At 35.6% G+C, this 7,716-nt stretch overlaps 1 pseudogene; it reads left to right on the top strand.

Moving 5' to 3' along the window:
- The first annotated feature begins 2,947 nt into the window (after positions 1–2,947).
- Positions 2,948–5,855, top strand: LOC126690972 (asparagine--tRNA ligase, cytoplasmic 1-like; annotated as a pseudogene).
- The last annotated feature ends 1,861 nt before the right edge of the window (positions 5,856–7,716 follow it).

Raw genomic sequence — 7,716 nt, 5'->3', positions numbered from 1 at the left:
TTTTGTTTCATTTTTTAGGCTAAAATATTAATCAGTTTTTTGTTTAAACGGTGTTTAGACTCCATTTTTCTTGTTCGACAACAAGAGACTCTACTATACACATACTCTCTCTCATTTATTCACAATTTCACATACAAATACTCATTTTTCTTGTTTGTTCTTGGTTTCTTGCTTGAACACAACAAAGCATAGCTAGGCTGCCATATGCAGCCCATCTAAAAAAGCCCATAACTGCTACGATGCTGGTTGTAGACTTTGTAGTGCCAATATCTAAATACTCACTAATCTGTATTGTCCTTGTGAATCTCTTAATTAGCAACGTGCAAATTCATGTTTAAATTTAGGCAACTTTACATGCATAGGCACACATTGGGACATCCACCATGTGCAATTGGCCATGAGTGGCTCACTTGATGTTTACATGGCATTTGAAATGCACAACTCTGTTATCATTGATGGTGACATTGCAAAATATTCTTTCTCAGTCAAAGATGAATTGGATGCCTTTCATGAATCTCAATTCTTTGGCATAGACCACTTCACTTGGCCATTGAATTGTTAAGAAATTCCCAAGCATAGCCTAGGCTTGTTTTACAATCTAAGGTCCTCATATATGCTCCCAATGTGCACTTTAAGTGAACATGAAAATGAATGTGATTGATGTCATGTTAATAAATTTTGGAAATAGTTGCAATTTGTAATCTTCTTGAACTTAAAAAATATTTTTTTATTTGTAAATTTAATTGGGTTAGGAGAAAACTAAATTCTGCAGCCCATGCTGTTGCCAAGCCTGCTATTAGGCTTAAAAGCTATTTTTGGTTTTAAAAAGCATGAAAACCCTAAAGTCATCTTGGATGTATGCAAGGCTGATCGCATTATTGTAGGTACCTCTGTTTGATTCGACGAAGTTTGTAGGTTATCAAAAAAAAAAAAGTTGCAAGTTGCACATCAATTTGTAAGGCTCATGTAAATTTTGTAATATTCCTTCTCCTTTTTTATTATTTTATTATTATTTTATTTATTTTTTACAAGATAAAAGTTATACTTTAGCCTAATCTAAGTATATATGTGTGTGAAGCCCTCTCTTGGCAACTTAAACCCCGGCCCTTTTCCCCCCACACCTCACAAACACTTATACTTGTGGAGTGACCATCACGCGATGATTGTAATATTCCTAATATTGCGAATTATGCTCCAGTAAGTTATGTTAAATACATTAAACGAGTTTTTCATATAATAAAGAAAACTGAGTTTTAAAATTTGATTAAGAAAAAGGTTGTTTAGAATGCTTCAATAAGAGATTGCGATTTGTTGCAATATTGTAGTCAACTATTCATATGTTTTTTATTTTATATAAAATAAAATAAAAACTAAGTCATATATTTAGATGGTTCGTACGGTCCGAAAAAGGTTGGTAATATTAGTCATTATTTCCAATTCAATATGTGCCATAAAAAAGAAAAAAGAAAAAAGAAAAAAGAAAAAAGAAAAAAAAAAGTGCACATTTGATAAGAAAATGAAGTTTGATCGTTGATTTATTATTTTGGCATGAGCGAAATCTAAATAACCTAATCTGAAGAATTTGATATGTATCTTTCTTGTCCTAAGTCCTGAGTCTCCTGACAACAACATTAAAACCTAGACTTCTATCAATACCGATTCATTGTATTGCTTCTGGAGGTGTCAAGCATCTAGTTTGACTTTCTCAAAAAATTGAACTTTAATTTCTGTCAAGAAAAAGCTTTGGAAATTTTTCCCAGGCCAATTTTTCAAAGTTCTCTGTATCATATTCAAATGTGGTCCCTTACTTAGGGAAAATGATATTTGCTCTTAATTTATAAACTATGCAGCAAATATTTCTGTTTTAAAATTATTTAATAAAATATTTCTATTTTTGAAACTTGACATTAGTAATGTTGAGTTCTATGCATATTTTGTCACTTAATTTTTTTTGAAAATTTAAGTGGAACTCAACATTGCTAATGTCGAATTACACTTAAAAATATACACAAAACTCGATTTTGTTAAAATCAGATTTAAAAAACAGGGACATTTTATTGTAGAGTTTTAAAATTAAGGGTGTTTTATAAGTACGTTTCTTAGTGTTTCTTAGTGTTGTGTTTTGCGCGGGGAGGGGGTGGGAATCCCTTCATAATAACTTTATTGCTCAAAAAACTCAACTCGAAACAGGAGAGAAACAAAAAGATTGGGCCTGGACCCATCTCTAACAAAGGCCTGAGATACATAAGAAGGCAGATTGGAGATAGGAACCGGCCAAGACTAGTTTACAAGGGCTGCCTATTGGGCGAGCAAATGTACAGATACATTACCAACAAAAGAAAATTCAACATTTGAAAAACAATTAGCAAAGAACAAAATATCTTCTAAAATAGACCTGGTACTCCAATGTGGATTACATCTGACTTTTTCTGAGCGGCTCAATGACATTCCTGCATTTCCCTCCAAGATTTATATTATGAAATCCTTCATTCACAGCACACTTAATGGCATACCAAGCTGCTCTCATTTCCCCTATCAGGGAATTTCCACTCTCGAATTGCTCTGACCATGCCAACAAAAGGCTACCAGCTGTATCTCTTCCCACAACTGCAACTGTGGTTTTCTCTTCACGGATTGCAGCATCAAAATTTAGCTTGATTTTTGGAGGGGGAGACCAGACCACATCTTTGGATGGTCTCTCATTTTGCTCCTTCCAAGCTTTCTTTATGCTCCATGAAGACTCTAAAAATCATAGGTGAGTACAGTTGTACTTTGACCAATCCACAAGCGTATCCCACCAATGAGGCCACCTCACGACCCAGCAAACAGACAAGACTAACGCAAGTTCAATAAAGCACTTGCTTCGCCGTAGACGGCGTTCTGAAACTGCCTCCGGCGGGGACCAGGCAGAAGCTGGAGCTCCGGAACCTGGTGGAGAAGGTGGTGCATGTGGCCAAAGTACCCATTGCCTAAGACTAGGCTCACCCTGGAGTTTCTCAGGGATTTCGTTCATCTTCGTTCCAGAATCAACATGGTATATATCTCTTTTTCTCTCTTGAATATGCTTATTTTTTTTAGAGTTTACACTAAACAAAGAAATTTCTTTGCGTTGGTTTCTGATAGTAAGCAAGTTATTGGGTTTTGGTAGAGTCGTAGAGAAACTCTGGAGTTAGAATAGTGTGTTGAATTTGGCGAATTTCTGGAATGGGTTTTTGTTATATGCATGTATATTTTATTAAAAGAAAGAAGTTATGCATGTGAGAGTTTGATTCACTTTTAAATGTCAGTTGGGTCTTGCTTCATGACAATTGCCTAAGTTTTTTTACAGCAAGAAGGAAAGGAACTTGAAGAAATTGTTGTCCTCTTTTTAAGTTTTTGATTTGCAATAATTTCATTGAAGAAAAAAAAAATTAATTACAAAGCAAATTACACTTGGGTTAACATTTGAAAATTGAAATTTATTTTTCAAGTTCTGAGTTTAACTGTAGATATTATTCTGAATGTCACAGGTTAAGTTTAATCTTAATCTGAAAAATGGCATAAGGCCTTTCCACAAATATTTGGCTGACATATAATGTTGCTGGAGGTTTGATATTGAATTTAAACGAATCATTGCGTAGGGCTTTTTTTTGTTTCTTTATATATTTCTAAGGCTGTATTTTCGCTTAATACAAGGATGAAATGTTTATATAAGGAACTAGTACTCTGCAAATTTAAATTGATTGCTTATCGATTACCACTTCAGGATAACATATGGATATTACATGCTGATTGGGTTCTGATGTCCATCTTTTTTACCATTTTGTAATTATCTAAATATATTTTGCTGTGATTACAGATATTTGCAGTAGCTGGAATCGGCAATGCTCTTGCATATGCAACACAAACATTCTTTCAGAAGCAAGGATTCCTTTATGTTCACACTCTAATTATCACCACTAGTGATTGTGAGGGTGCTGGTGAAATGTTTCTAGTTATAACTATGACTAGTGAAGCTGATAAGTTGGAAAAGGAATTGATCAAGAATCCTCCTCCATCAGCAGCCGATATAGAAGCTGCTGAGCTTTTTGTCAAGGAGAAAGGAGAAGTTGTTGCTCAACTGACATCTGATAAAGCGAGAAAGGAGGACATTCTTGCTTCTGTGGCTGAACTAAAAATAGCAAAAGAGAACCTGGCAAAGCTGGAGGAGAGATCAAAGCTTAAACCTGGTATTCCCATAAAGGACTGGAAGATTGATTACACCCAAGATTTCTTTGCCCGCCAAGAATTTTTTACTGTCTCTGGCCAATTACAAGTTGAATCTTATGCATATACTCTTAGTAGTGTCTATACGTCTGGGCCGACTTTTAGAGCTGAAATGTGAAAACACTCACACATCAAGGCATTTAGCAGAGTCTGGATGGTGGAGCCTGAAATAGCATTTGCAGAACTCAAGGTATGTGAAACTTATATGTAGTATGCTCAATTGCTCATTGATATTTATCATGTTTGAGAAGGATGATTAATGGAGTTTGGAAGTTCAATCGAATGTTTCAAATGAATATGTGCATAGGTGTTTGCATGTGTGGAAGATCCTGGTGTGGCCAGCTCCGTTTTAATAATTTAATAAATTAATTATTGTTGAATGCATCAACGTTGACATGGCTTTGTATGAGCAATGGAATTTCAAGATAATAGGATTTTGTTCCAATGAGTTCATTTCACACCCCTTTGCTCATCTGTTTACACTGTTTTATCAGTAATTGTTACGTGTTGGGATTGCACTGCAAACTGTTATGTTAAAATGCTTTGTTATGCAATAGGCTTATAGGCTGTTAAGAAATCCATGAAATTATTATTTGAAATGTCCTTGTTTTATCTATTTGAGGTGCACATATATTCATGTAGTGTGAAATATAGTACACTGGTAAAATTAAATTTCCTGTTTTTGTAAAATGATATGAACCATGAGGAGGCATATGTGAATTTTCTGTGTCAGTGGTTACCTGATAATTGCCTTGATGATATGGAGTTTATGGCTGATATGTTTGATAAAACTTGCATAAATCGCCTAAGAATGGTATCTTCCACCCCCTCTTAGCAGATTTCATATACAGAGGCTGTTGAACTTCTAGAAGAGGCTGTGAAAAGTGGCAGGAACTTTGAGAATAAAATTGAATGGGGGATTGATTTAGCATCCGAACATGAAAGGTCTGTGACTGTCTTTTATGGGTTCCTTGTGCTTGAATAGCGGTTGCTGATGTCCTGGGTTTTCTAATTTTGCAAATACTTGACAGAGGTGGAGTTTCAGAAGCCTGTCATCGTCTATAATCACCCAAAAGATATGTAGGCATTCTAACATGAAGGTTAATGATGACTGTAAGACAGTGGCTGCTACGGATGTCCTTGTACCAAAGGTACATTGTCTTATTCTACTTGTTTATTGTCTGGTTTCCATGTACTTGATTCTAGTTTTAATTTTTGCAGCATCTTTGTACATGAACAAATTGATATTTGTCGTTTATTTCAGGTGGGAGAGTTAATTGGAGGAAGCCAAAGGGAGAAGCATCATGAGGTTATTCTGCAGAGGTATGAGAATTGTTGTGCTTGATTTGTGACTTTAAGAGGTGGGAATATCCAAGAGCTGCTAAATTTGTTTCACTACTCATTTTTCCCTAAAAAATTGACATTTATTTTCCTCAATTAGATGTTGATCCACAGAAATAATTTTTCCTTGAATTGGTGAAAGCAATTTTGTTGGGATGCATTATTTTCTATACAAGAGATGGGGGCCGCCTCTTGAGCCATATGAGTGGTAACTTGACCTGTGGTGCTATGGAACAGTAAAACATAGTGGTTTTGGTTTTGGCTTTCAACGCATGCTTCTTTTTGCCACTAGCATTGAGAATATCAAAGACGTTATTCCTTTCCCTAGATATCCTGGGAGAGCAGACCTTTCATTTATTCTGTTGCTTATTGGATGTTCAATTAGTGTATAAAACACCTTGAATGTTTAGATTCTCAATTCACAAATTACCAATTCAAGCTTATTATTAAACAATATATGTGCGGAACATGAACATAAGCTAAAACAGAATTGATAAAACAATTTAAACAAAATAAAATCACAACCACAGCAGAAATTAAATGGCAAAGATTAAGGGAAGAGAGATGCAAACACAAGGACAACATAGCGATGTGTTATCGAAGAGGAAACCAAAGTCCTCGGTGTAAAACCTCTCCGCTGCCCTCTAAGTAGTCAATAATCCACTAAAGAATGAAGTTGGGATACATGAACAGCAGAAGACCCTCCAAGCCTAATCTACTTAGTGTATCTAAGCCCTCCAAGCTTCTTGCTCCAATGAGGTTACGCCGAACCTTTGTCTTCTTTAATTTACCAGATTCCGCTATAACCCATAGCATCGACCAATATTAATTGGTCCCTTCCTAATTGCTTCCCAAGCACCAAACAGCCTCCTCACAGATATGGGTATGGTGAGAAAAGGTTTTGACTAATGTACCTCTCAAGGATTTAATAATGGAGAGAATGAGAGTTGAGGAATTTGAGGAGTTACTATGTAAAGATTGTGGATGAATCAATCTTGTTTTTTTCTAGAATTTCTCTCTCAAAATTCTCTTTGAAAGCTCTCAATATTTCGTGAGTATAAGGGGTATTTATACTGAAGTGAGAAATGAATGCGAAGAGTCAGTTTTTCCGAAACAGAGTGGACTGGCGACTTAGCCTCGCGACTTGATTGAATCGCGAGTCCAAGCCGCGAGCTAACTGAATGGCCAGTCTGGACTTTTTGTCTTGTAGTGCTACAGTTGGCATGACGGTTCAGCTTCTCTGCATGCTTCACTCATGTGCATCATCTGGCGGCTTACCAGTTGCGAGCCACCTGCGAGATCTAGTCACGAGTTCCTACTTTAGTGCACATTCTTGAGCATTTCTTCACACTCTTTTACACACTACCCTTACATGATTCCCACCTAAATACAAGGTTTCTAAGTGCTGAATTACAAGCAAATTGACACGGAATAAAACCAACAAAATGGTTGATTAAATTCAACCTTACACTTATAAATCTTGGTAATTTGCTTGTAGAATTAAATGAGTTATTCCTTGTGATTCTGAGGTTATCATTATGTTGATTGATAGCAAACCAAAGTGAATGAAATTATACTAGTGAAATTATTGTCTTCCTTGTCAGAGCCTGTACTTTCTTTGTTGCCATTTCTCAATAGTTTTGGCTATATATTTTTTGCACTGCCATGTTCACTATATAAAGTGAGCTCCAGTAAATCCCTATATTAAATGTATTCACTGTATTTTTTTCCGTGGGTTGCAGTTGAAGTTCTGTTTTTGTTAAAAGTTTTGCATGAGATAATTTTGTGGCATTTAATTCTGGCAGCTTGCTTTCCTGTGTTTGTTGAAAATTTGCATTTGCAAGATTTTATTATCTAACCGGTTGTATGTTGGGATCCTTGAAATTTTAGTGAAGTACAAAATCTTGTGTCAATGCTATTATAATTAACCCTACTTTGTTTCAATGAAGTGAAAATAAACCCACATTCAAAGGGGAAAAAAGATGCACAAATTCTACTAATTTAACTTCCTATACAGTATATAAGGGTTGTTTCAATTCCTCTTGAACAAGAACGGATCACTTATACATTACCTGCAGTCTGATCTACATCTTGTCGTTCTGTTGAGCGACGAGTCAAGGAAACTACATG

Source organism: Quercus robur, chromosome 7, assembly GCF_932294415.1.
Source record: "Quercus robur chromosome 7, dhQueRobu3.1, whole genome shotgun sequence".
Lineage (NCBI taxonomy): Eukaryota > Viridiplantae > Streptophyta > Magnoliopsida > Fagales > Fagaceae > Quercus > Quercus robur.
This window is presented reverse-complemented; position numbering and strand designations above follow the sequence as displayed.